The 12992-nt window shown below is 41.0% G+C and overlaps 1 protein-coding gene across 5 annotated transcripts in view; it reads left to right on the top strand.

The window, feature by feature from the left end:
- mylka (myosin, light chain kinase a) overlaps positions 1-12992 on the top strand; it is a 152428-nt gene that overhangs the window by 37873 nt on the left and 101563 nt on the right. The window contains exon 1 of one of the 5 annotated variants that reach the window (XM_056464691.1): positions 11223-11420. The exons of 3 other annotated variants lie outside the window; for them this stretch is intronic. The gene's annotated coding sequence lies outside the window, so the exon portion shown is untranslated. Of the gene's footprint in view, positions 1-11222; positions 11426-12992 lie in introns of those variants that run through there. One more of the 5 variants, XM_056464690.1, reaches the window with a different exon arrangement.

The raw sequence follows: 12992 nt of genomic DNA, 5'->3' as shown, positions 1-12992 counted from the left end.
GCACATCCATGATGCGAATCTCCCATTCCACCACATCCCAAATGTGCTCTATAGGATTGAGACCTGGTGACTGTGGAGGCCATTTCAGTACAGTGAACTCATTGTCATGCTCAAGAAATCAGTCTGAGATGATTTCTGCTTTATTAAATGGAGCGTTATCCTGCTGGAAATAGCCATCAGAAGATGGGTACACTGTGGTCATAAAGGGATGGACATGGTCAGCAACAATACTCAGGTAGGCTGTGGCATTGACACACTGCTCAATTGGTACTAATGGGCCCAAAGTGTGCCAAGAAAATATCCCCCACATCATTACACCACCACCACCAGCCTGAACCATCGATACAAGGCAGGATGGATCCATGCTTTCATGTTGTTGACAGCAAATTCTGACTCTACCATCCGAATGTTGCAGCAGAAATCGAGACTCATCAGACCAGGCAACATTTTTCTAATCTTCTATTGTCCAATTTTGGTGAGCCTGTACGAATTGTAGCCTTGGTTTCCTGTTGTTGGCTGACAAGAATAGCACCCGGTGTGGTCTTCTGCTGCTGTAGCCCATCCACCTCAAGGTTGGACGTGTTGTGCGTTCAGAGATGCTCTTCTCTCAGCTATAACGAGTGGTTATTTGAGTTCCTGTTGCCTTTCTTTCAGCTCGAACCAGTCTGGCCATTCTCTTCTGACCTCTGCCATCACCAAGGCATTTGCGCCCACAGAATTCCCACTCACTGAAAATGTTTTCTTTTTCTGACCATTCTCTGTAAACCCTAGAGATGGTTGTGCAGGAAAATCCCAGTAGATCAGCAGTTTCTGAAATAGATGAATTAAGATGTGATATCAGTGTATTTTTGTAGTATATTTTATTGCACAGTACTTGCATTGTTAACTGTATGAAGAGTGGAAAATTCTTATATGCATACAGTAAATCATTCTTTATATTTTCTATACACATTGACTCTTAAAATTTCAATCGTTCCTGTAGAAGCAAAAATGTTGTGTTAGGAATGGCTTGCTGGTCCTCAGCATGGGGAAAGGAAGTGCCTGTGGATCAGCTCAGTTTTGCTTGAATGAATGGAATTCATGTAAGCTTATGCGTTTTAGCAGCATTTTTCAACTTTCAGAAATTATGTGCTTGCAAGGGCATTCATTTCCTTATGTTACACACACAATAAGAGTTTAATACTAGGGTTATTGGTTTATCATTAACTTGTTTGACCAATAATAACAGTAATGTTACACCCACACACACACACACATGCCACATTCTTTCTCTGTTTGTTAGAGGCAGTCAGACATTGACTTTATGAAAAATTGGACACAACAAGAACTTATTGGATTCAGATGTAGTAGACTTTTACTTCCACATATTCACTGCTCACTTTTCCTCTTTCTCTTCGTCTGTTTTGTCTTTCTCTCAGTTTAACATTTCTCTGTCAACTTTATTTTGATCATCACATCAGTCTTGTATGTGTACACAAAATTCATGAACATGAAATAGCTAAATCTGGTGCCATTTACACTAATGTATTTTGTAAAACACAGGTTTTATTATGGTTACATCTGGCATCCACAATACTCCAAACACATGAAAAAGGAGCTTTTAAAAAAGGCTAAAGACTCCTTTTTAATTTAGAAATGCTGGTGTTGCATTTCAGTTTATTTCCCTCATGCCCCACTACGCAGCTCATTTTGTATGTTTCTCTTTTTGCTTCAAATGTTTGTTAAAATTTGACAATCAAAACCAAAAAAAGGACTGAACTGACATCATTCCGAACAAAATCCAGCCAAAACAAAGTTCTTTTTGAGTTTGTTTTGGCAGGTCACCAAAGCAAACTTTTTGGGAGAGTTTGTTTTGGTCCTGAATTTCTTCGAGCTAACATTGGTCTACAATGATTGCACAATCAGTAGGCATATTCTAGAACTTCACACCAGAACGGGTACTGATGTATTCACACCTGTATGGTGCAAATTACTTTAAAGTCACTTTTCAAAATCCCTCCTCCCCCAGGAGCATTGAGGTGCATGACTAAGGCCCTGTCCACATGAACAGAGATATTTTAAAAACTACACTTTTTTTTATGCGGTTTCAGTTTGTCCACACAAAAATAGAGTATTGGGTGACTGAACCTTTAAGAAAACTCCAACACAATCTCACGACAATTCGTAACTTTTTGATTTGGTGGCTTATTCATATGAATTACTATCTAATTCGTACGATTTAGTACGATTTGGTCATCCTCTAATGACGGTTGGATTTAGGGGTGGTGTTAGGTGCCACGCCTCCTTTTTAAAAATCGCACAATTTCGTATGACTAAACTCTTGCGAATTCGTACGAATTAGCCACTAAACTGACAAAACAGGAAGTACTTACGTTTTCTCATGAGATCAGGCTGAAAACTCTGGTCAGGGTGAAGTCTTTCAAGACATCAGTGTGCGCACAGTTTGTTCCTTTCTAATTAGCCAATATGGCTGGGTTCACACCAAACACGTAAGACAGGAATGAGGAAAATTTCACACGATAATGGCAAACATCTTGCATATTGCACATTGTTCGACTGCGGGACGGTAATGCACCTCTGTTCTCATGTTTGCATTGACTTGTATGCAATTTATTAGTGACATATACCTGATTAATACAGCATTAAAGTGTCATTATCTGCACTTGTTAGGTTGACATGCCCTTAACGTGCATCACAGTGCATTTTTGCGTTTTCATGTGGATGGGCATTTTTTCAAACAAAACCAGGGGAAATTCTGTTTTAAACAACCCAGGCTCATTCTGAAAACGTACCCCTATATACATTTCTAGAGAGCGCCAAATATGTCCCAGGAGGTCCGCTTTTTTGCTGTTTTTGTTTTCGCAAATTCACCAGAGGCTGCTGTGTACGCTTTTTGAGATCTCAAATTTCTCTTCCAAGGGCCATTTGCACCTACTCTTCTCATGTAAATCCACCAGAGGCCACTGTCGACTGACTGATATACTGACTGATTGACTAACCAACCGATACCCCATCCACTCACTTCCCTTAACCCAACCAATAGTGTTTTCAAATGCACCAATTGACCAGCACCCACTCACTTCTCTAAACCCAGCTGACAGTGTTTTGAAAAGCAATCCAGAAAGGAAAAGCCCCCTGATTTTTACAATGTTTTCAGATTTTACCACATTCTCTTTTGAATGCTTGAATTTGCTTATTTGTTTGTTTCATTTTTGGCTTTTGTTTTTGTTTTACCTGCTTTCTGGAACTGTTCTTCGTCGGTCAACTCCTCTCTGCATATCAAGTCCATTAACGTATGTGGCGAACTACTGGGCAAGCTGGTAACTGTGAGGCGACAGTGCTAACCACTCAGTCACCGTGCCACCATGATAAGTTTAATATATGTTATATTCAATATAATAAAAAATTAGGAAAGGTAGTCGGTGCTAATAGGCAAGTGGTTAAATGCACCGATATATATCACAATATATATCTCTCGGACCTGAGATTCCTGGGTCGAGGTCCTTTGCCGATCCATCCCTCCTGCCTCTGCTCCCTATTCATTCATGTTTTCCTTTCTGCTGACTTTTAAAATTAAAGGTGAAAATAAAATAGTTACAGGGTGGCTGAGATAGCTGAAGCTTATGCGTTTATTACTTTCACATAAGCACTCCTATCTTTCTCTCTCTTGGTCGGAGAAGATCCTCTTTTTTCACCGGGTCTTATAAGTAGCTGTGTGCTTTATATTTAGGAAAGCCCCATTTAAATGTTTAATGTGATAATGTAGACATTTAACTGCAATTACCCGTTTATGGTATGCTCCAAAAAAGGGGGCGGAGTCTAGCCTTTAAGAGGAGATGGCAGACTCGGAAACGGGGTCAGTTTACCTGGCTAGCGAGCGTGTTGTGGCAGAACCGTAAGCAATCCCTCCCTGTTATCTAGTGTCTGTGTGACGTAGATAAGTTTCTCTCAAATATATTGTAGATATATTGTTTTGTGTTGTATATATCGTATTTTGTTTTATTTATTTGAGTTGTTACTTTGCTTTTTTGTTGTACATACCTTTTTGGGAAATAGGTCACTGTACATTTATCTTCACTGGACTGTTTTACGTTATCCTTGTAATTAAACCATCCTTTTTTACACTTCCGGAACGAGGCCATCAATTTTTGAGAACTTGTGGGTCACGGGCCATCGCATTATGTTTATCCATGTTATAAACTTTAAGATTGAGGCTTCTGAAACATGAATATCTAAAGGTGCGATAGTTAAATGACAATTGTTTTTAGTTGCCACATTTTTTAGAATTTTGTGCAACTTGCGACTTTGCAGATCTTATACATCTTGTTGTAAGTTGATATTTTTGCTTGGATCTGTGCTCCTTTCTACACTGGATTGATAAATGAGACCCACTATCAGTACGTTTACATGGACACCAATAAGTGAAGTTTAATATCTTAAACTAATTTCGAGAGGAGTACGTGCTCATGATTAACCCAGCTGGCTTATATTAGCTAATCACAACCCTCCAATCAAAGCATCATAAGTTCCTATATATATATCCTCTTTTCTCTTTGCAACTATCTTCGTCTTGAAGAAACCCCCCGCCTTCCCCTCCTTCCACCTTTATCCAGTATAGGTGGCCAGCAGGGATTCCATCGGCTCTAGCTCCTTGCCATAGCATCCGGCATTTCGGGGTGGAGCCGGCACGCGTCCACAGGGGTTTTCCCGGGATCCCCCGGTTTTTCCTCAGAGCCAAATAGGCTCTCAAGTCTGTTCTACTAGACATCTCGCTCTAAGGGAGTTCATCTTGGCCTTAGCTGCGGGGGAGCCTTGAGATCGCCCTGAGCTCAATCTCCCCTCGCCCCGCAAAGGGAGGGAACCCTGAACTCGAGGATCCCTTGAGGTCAGGGCTCTCTCTCCCGGGACAGCATGCCAAACAAGCTTCGTAAGTCATGAGCTAAGTGTGAACTCTTGAATTAGATTTTAATGAGATTAAGACAATACTCTGATAAAGAATCTACCATGTAAACTGCGATTTTTGATTAATTTAATCAGATTAAGGTCATAATCGAACTAAAGAGAAATCGAATTAAGACATGTGGAGTATGCAGATTTTAGTCGCATTATTGAAGTGCAGCACAGACATGTAAACACCTTAATCGAACTATTACCATCATGTAGGACTTTTCACCGTGTTTTGCGTCAGAATAGTACATTCACACACACCGCTGTTTGACTATGCTTTGTACCTACCGAGTCAGTGAAGACCACAGACACCTGCATTGGGAAATGCCAAGGTTTTTTTTTTTCTTCCATTCAGCATGCAGTATGAACTTCCATTAAAAAAAACACTCTTCCAACAGTTCTAGTTGCATCCAATAACTCCTTTTAATGGGGGGCATGCATGAAATGTTCCTGAATAAAACCGAACTGCAATTTGGAGGCCATTTCGGTCAACAATTTAAAAATGAAACACTCAAATTTGCATGAAACTCCGGAGGAAATGCGGATTGCGTTGTGACTCAATGACGTTAGTCGAATAATGTGTTATAACATGTAAAACGGGATCATGAAATCCCTTAATTAAGGCCTCATGTAAAGGCCTTAATCTTATTAATGTCTTAATTAAATTAGGGTAAATACTTCGATTACTGATGTCCATGTAAATGTAGTCTTCTTGCTGATGTTAGTGTAGCGTTTAGGAATTTGTGCTGCACAGACAATTAGCACCAGGAATGTAATTCTTATTATTAACTAAATAAGGTAGTTTTATGCATAGAAGATAATTAATTATTAAAGCAATGTTCAACATTTTCACTTCAGTGTATCTGCAGTTTATATTACATAATAGTGATTCAGCACATATAGTAAATTTTTTTAAAGGTTAGTTTGAAATTACTATGTTCAATCGGCCTAATTATATCCTGGGTTTTTGCATCACCACAGTCCCTAAATGTATCTAAATGCAGAAAATGGAAATCAAGTCAAATGGGGAATGTATTATATTCATATGTTAAATTAATTCATGTCATGGGGTGAATCATAGTATGCTAGCAGTATTAAAATTAACTGCATATTTGCTGTTACGTTGACGGATGTTCATGCAGATGATGATAAAACATAAAGGCCCTGGAACAGAACCGGTTCTGTGCAGTGGAGAGCCGCATGTGTTAATGGTATCAGTGTGTTTGAGCGCTCTGGAAGCCTCTGAACTGATTGTGCTGCAGTATTTCAGGTGCATGACCTCGCCAGGTTTTAACGGTGAAGGTGAAGCCAGGAAAAAGTGATAACAGGAAAGAAACGCAGGGAGAAACATGAGGTTGAATTCACCGTCAAACAACAGCCTAATGTTTCGGCCCACTACCCAGTGGAATGTGAGTGGTGCGTATCAGTTTACTGTGTAAACGTTCATGACCTGAGGGACGTTCAGAGCAACCGTGCACTGCCTGTTAAAGCTACGATAGTTAATTACAATGCCTGAAAGCTTAGAGAGCACAGTACAGAAATTCATCTCACTTCTGTTTGCCTTGTCTGACAATTAATTCAACCTAAAGGAACGATATGTATGAATACATAAAAAGATAACCGTCCTTGTCTTCCTTGTCTGCCAACGTGACACTGGGAGATCGAAAGTCGTAGGGCCACTAAAATGTTAAGTCATCCAACAGTTGTCTTCTTGTTGATCCACGTCTCCGTTTCTTTGTGCCCCCAGTCTGGGGGATGTACTTGTGATCATTTGAAGTCATAGGGGCACAAACATTTAGTTTGAAACGTCCAACGGTTGTTGTTGTCTTGTCGTGCCATGTCTATGTAAGCTTTCGCTTTCTGGAATGTTCATAGGCTTCCTTCAACTTGGTTTGCTGTCGAATGTGCTTGTTTTGCACCATGTCTCTGAGTCGGATCTTCAGGATTTGCAGCTCCATCGCTGTTTGTGTTGTCTGCAGCATCTTCTCTTCTGTTCCCCGCATCATCCACGTTTCACAGCTGTAGTTAAACGGTGGAGTTCAAGAGTTGGGTGTAAACTTTTAACATCTTTTGTTTTTGTTAGGACTTCTGGTATGTTCTGGAAGCTATTCCATGCATCAGTGTTATATAGTATAATTGTCACGGTTCGGTGAGGGGAAAAAGGGGCGAGGACTCAAGTGCAAAAATAATGGGTTTTATTAATAATAAATTAAAAGGTAAAACAAACTACCCCGAGGGGGGAAACATTAACAAAACAGACAAACCAAACTACACTGGGCAGGCTGGCAGGGATCAGGACTGGGACACTCACACGATGAGGCAACATACGATGACGAACTGGCCCAGGACAGCAGACATGAGGAGAATATAAGCAGTAGAAAATTAACACAAACAGATGAACATAATTAACTAATAATGGGTTAATAAGGACAGTGGGACTAGGCGATAGACGGGAGAGCACCTGACACAAAGAGACAACACAAGCCAGGTGCTCACATAAAACAAGACTAGAACACACAGCCAATGAGAGAACTCGTTAACCGCGTGTTCTTTTGACTAGACAAACACTGAAGCACACAACAAAAGCATGCGACCAATGTAAACACAGAGCCACGTGCTTTGACAACAGATGCAAGACACGAGCACACGATAAGTGAAAACACCTTACCGTGCGCTTACACAAAAGCAACGCGCATGTTTCATCTCAGCGCCAACCAAAAATGTTGACCAACTAGATGGAGACGCTGAGAATGAAACAGCGTGATGCTGACGAAACAAAACACAAACAAAAATACAAGAGCGCGTGTCCCAAGGACGCGCAGACCCCGCGCGCCAGCATCAAGCTGGAGCACGCACGGTCCGCGCGCACCTATGACGACACGCACACAGACAGTGACAAAACAAGTGCTCGACCCAAGAAAACTCGAGCCGAGCACTACCGGACAAGACAAGACAGAGCTAGTGTCCGGACTCCACCAAAACAAGAATTTTCAAGACTAGATTGGCAGAACCCTGACAATAATATAATATAATGGCTTCGAAACATTGTTAGTGTAAACATAAAAATGTAGTTATAATAAAACCATAAATTAAACCACAAATGAAAATAAAAAGAGCTCAAAGACTTGCTCCAGCAAATGTGTTTATCGAATTTTTGCTTTTTATTGTAGACAATATTGGTTATAGTAGGAGGTAATGTAGGATGTTTTCTAACACCATGCACGGGACATTTATTTCAGAACAGTTGTGATGCATACAGCAACCAATATAATATAAAGCATCACCAGAATCACAATATTCTGATCTTACTGGACATTTCAAATGAATCAAAATATTCATCAAGTAGCATAATATAATTTTGAGCCATTTTACCTAAAACTAATCTTTTGCTGTCTTATGAGGTTTAGTAGAAGCAAGTTTAGTGTATACACTTATAGTCAGATCACACTTCATTCATAAAGTGTGTGAGTGGATTGTTTATCACAGTGTGAGGCATGTATACATTACTGAACGCATAGCTCAGAATACAGTAAATTGAGCATAACATGACTCTTTTATAGAATGTGCTTATAAGCTATGTAAGTATGTGCTTTGCAAAGTTTTGGATGGCTTTCAATAACAGCAAGTCATTAGTGAATATTTGTCTGAGGCCCCGTAATGAGAGCCAGGTGGGACATCCCAAAACTGACTGTAGATCAGCTCAAAGAACCTCCAGAAATCCTGCATGTGATGTGAGTCTGCACGATTTTTTTATGAACTCAACATTGTTTTGGTCAAGCAGCTATCATCATGTTTAGATGGCAAACAAGCCATTGCCGTCAATGAAAACCAAATTGTACAGCATTGAAAAAGGAAAACATCTTTAAAAAAAAAAAAAAAGATGCCTCAGAGCATGTCTGATGTTTGCTGGAATAAGTTTGTTGGCAGGAGTTAAAAGGATTCATTGACAGATGAGTCGATTTGAATTGCTAGTGATCTTGTAGCATTTAAAACAATATTGATGTATTAGTAAAAGCCAGATGTTTTGTTGTTGTTGTTTTTGTATGTGGACATACAGTACCAACCAAAAGTATTTGTACTTTTGAGCCACAGTTTATTATTACCATTGCTCTAACCACTGTACATCTATTCATATGCACTGAGAGAGTATTTAGTGTTTCTCTTGCTTGACACTATTCAACCCAGGCTCATTCTGAGAACGTAGTCCCGTGGACGTTTCTGGAGACCACGAAATATGTAGCCGGGGGTACGTACGGCTGCATTTCATTTTTTTAAGCGAACGCTGCGGGGCGGTGTGACGCCGTTCCTTTCGGCGCTTGCCGGTCAGCCAGCCGGCCGCTCGCCTCCGTGTGGAGGGCTTTCCCGCTGCAACCAGTTTGTCCGGTTAGCTCTTCGTGTACTCCGGCGGACTCGAGGCGCAGAGAGGGGCTGACCACGACGACGACGACTGAGTTCGAGTCCGGGGAAGAGCGGTTCCAGAAATCAGGTAAGAAAACAAAAACAAAATCCAAAAAATGAAGCGAACAAGTTCGTCACAGGGTGAGAATGTGGTCAAAATCCGAAAAAGTGGTAAAAATCAGACGAGGGCTTTTCTTTTTCTGGACGGCTTTTGTGAATCGTCGTTGGTTGGGTTTAGGGACGGAGGAGGGTGGGTCAGCCGATTGGCCGGTCGCACGGTCAATCATCCTGTCATCCAGGCAGACAGGCGGAAGGTCGTTCGACAGTGGCCTCTAGCGGGTTTACGCGAGAACGGCGTGGGAAAAAGCGCGCACAGCGGCCTCTCGCGGATTCGCGAAAACAAAAACTGCAAAAATACGTTCCTCCCGGCACGTATTTCGCGGTCTCCAGAAACGTCCCCGGGACTACGTTCTCAGAATGAGCCTGGGTTGACACTATTGGTATACTTAAAGAATAATGACAACGAGTAAAATTTTAAAAAATAAAGCAGAGTGGTCGTTACACCTCAGGAAACCCAGGCTCATTCTGAAAACATACTGCTGTTTACTTTTCTGGAGAGTGCCAAATACGTCCCAGGACCCGCCTACCCACTTCCCTAAACCCAAGCGACAGTTTTAAAAAGCAATTCAAAAAGAAATGCCCATTATGATAAAATTATTTTACCACATTCTCACCCTGTTATTTACTTGTTTATTTAAATTTTTTGGCGTCTGTTATTGTCTTACCCGCTTTTACCCAACGGAAGGCTGAATTCTTACCCGTTGTCATGGTCAACTTCTCTCTGTGTCTCAAGTCCGCTGAAGTACATGTACTTGACAAACTGGTAACAGCGGGAAAGCCGTTCATACGGACATAATTGTTCCACCGGAAAGCACAAAAAGGAACTCTGTCATACCGCCCCGTATCGTTCGTTTTAAAAGTCGAAATACAGCCATACGTACTTCTGGCACCTTGTGTGACTGAATAATACTTAGGTTAGTGTATGTTACATTCAGCAGTCTTCGTTTCTATCAGCTTTGTGTTTAACTAAAGAAGTAATGAACTATTACAGCTCAGAACAATGTTTTATGTCTAATTTTTACATTTTGCGGCGAGTGAAAAGGTGAGTGAAGCGGGATGTAATACATCCAGGTGGTTGTTTTGAAAAACAGTGTTCTGCTTTGCATTGGGCTGCCAATAAGCCTGCCAGGCTATATTCTGTGGTAACAACTGTCTGGATGTGCATGCTGGGTGTAACACATCACAATTAAGATGAGTTAGATAATCAGTGGAGTTACTCTTTTTTTTTTTAAGTTATGCCAGTTGCTTTGTTTTCTCACACATTGAATGACACCTCTCTTGTCCCCATGTGGAGAAAATAAGGAGTAAATGCAGATGTGTAAACATGATACTTATTTTGTAACGTACTGTAAAAACGGTGTAATGCAAAATTTAATATTTATTTATTGCCGAAGAGTGCTTTATTTTCATGCAGTCCAGAAAGTTTTGTTTGAGCTGCACCCCAACTATACACTGTACTCAATCAACCTAGTACTATCAACCTAGACACAGGCTTGACACTTCAAACAGTGGTTAACCTATTTGTATGTTCTGGTTTTGCCTGTCCTTATGTGGCTGATTGACTTCCTTGGTGAAAACACTATTGTCTTCTCTGCGCCCTTCTAGTGCTGTTAGTATGAGTTGTGTGAGAGAAAACAAGAAAACAGCAGAGGTTTTGTGCAAACAACCCAGTGTTTTTCCTTCCCTCAGCATCGGATGTGAGTGCTGCAGGATTTTTGAGGTAGAGCCTTGACCACAAGTCTCAGAGTACAGACTTCAAACTGAGAGCGTGTACACGGGAAAAAACAGCAGCAGACACAGAGGAAATACCAGCACTGCTCTGATTTAATAGAAAATTCAGACCTAATATTGCTATTTTTGGGCAAATCTGCAGTGAAGTGGACCTGTCACCGCGAGGCAACATTTTATGTAAAAGAAGAGAGGCCAATCTTGACACGCTCCTAAAGATCCTTGCTGTACGGTAAAGTTTTGCTCTCATTTAAGCCTTGGAATTTTGGAAGGGCATCTGGAATCACTCTGTTGTCTACTAGCCATCGAGCCGTATAAATTTGTGTATTCGATCTGAAATCCATTGCAGCTGGCAGTAGTTAGCAGTTTCCTCTGATTTTTGTTTCATTTGAAGTGAATGTATGGCTCCGCGGGTTCGCAGGCAGCAAGAGAAAGATTGTGTTTCATGGTTGTACTCTGGTTTACCTCCAGTGTACAATGTTAGACCTTCTTTCTAAATCTGCGGAAATGAAACATGCCTACACTGGTATAAGAGAGGTTTAATTTAGGGGAGGTCATCCATGTCCTTATTAGACATTTTCAGACTAGATAGAAGATTTTAATAGTTTCTTCTGAGGATGGATAAAAAGAATGCATCATTTTGCTTGCTGAGGCAAGTTGTTCCTTAATTCTGCTGTGCAAGTTGAATAACATGGCAAATCCTGCCCACAGAGGGTCACTTCTCTGCAGAGGTTAGCTGTAAAGACTGGGAACCACCAATGTGACGGTTCGCTATTCGGCATTAAGTCCAGCTAGTTGGTTTGGTGTGTTCCACACATTGCCTTTCGATGGGTTCCCATTAGACCAAGTTGGCCTGATTCAGCATGTAGAGATGCCATCTGCCATAGGCTGAAGGGAGCACTCTGATTGGTAATTCAGCAACTAATCAGAGTGCGAGAACAAAAACTGAAGTGACAAACCCAAGTAAGCAATTTGTGCCAAGAAGGAACACAAACAAGGCGGCTGTAAGTTCACTACATTTCTCAAATGTTTGCAAATGTAATAGATTATTAAATCATAAGACACATTTGCACGAGGGAATTCTCCTGTGATGTCTGACAAGTACTGCGATGATGGTACTAAACACTTTGTTTATGCTTTGTGTGCGCATTTCATCTTCCTGTTTTCCTTTATGGAAAGGCAAGTCAGACTACTGCCCCCTGCACGCAGGCACACAATGCATACTCTCTTTTGAGTTGGCTGCCATTCGTTTGGTGTCTTCATGTGCAGCTGTTTGGTCCAGACGAGACCAGACGCAAGCTGACAAAACAGTTGTTTTTTATTGGTGCTAATGATTTGCCATTGGCTTGATGTGTCCTGGCTCTGACACACCTTCCTGGAATTTTCTACTAATTCTTTTGACCTTGATTCGTTGGTTTAAGTATGTCTATAGGGCTAAAGCTAAATGTCGCTTGAAGGTGGCTCCCAGGTCTAGACAACATTTCAGACAAAAAATGCTTACTGTCCAGACTGGCATTTGTATTGCACTCTCTCTACACTATACAGAGTTCAATGCCTGATACTTGATCTCTACTTCACTGGGCTGGTGCATGTTTTGCCAGCATCTGTATTTCCTGTTTACCATTTGCATGATAGTCCTTTGAAAGGGGCTTGACGAATCAGGGAATGGCAAGCTATAGTCTGGAAGACCAATCTGAGAGTGATTTAGGATAGCCATACCTCCATTTTCAGAAGTTTGTTTCAGGCTCCGTTTAACTATGATTTCTTATATGATTTAGTTTTACAAAATATAAGTTTTG

This window comes from Danio aesculapii, chromosome 9 (assembly GCF_903798145.1).
Source record: "Danio aesculapii chromosome 9, fDanAes4.1, whole genome shotgun sequence".
In the NCBI taxonomy this organism is placed as follows: domain Eukaryota; kingdom Metazoa; phylum Chordata; class Actinopteri; order Cypriniformes; family Danionidae; genus Danio; species Danio aesculapii.
The sequence above is the reverse complement of the archived record's forward strand: the minus strand, read 5'-3'. Positions and strand labels throughout refer to the sequence as shown.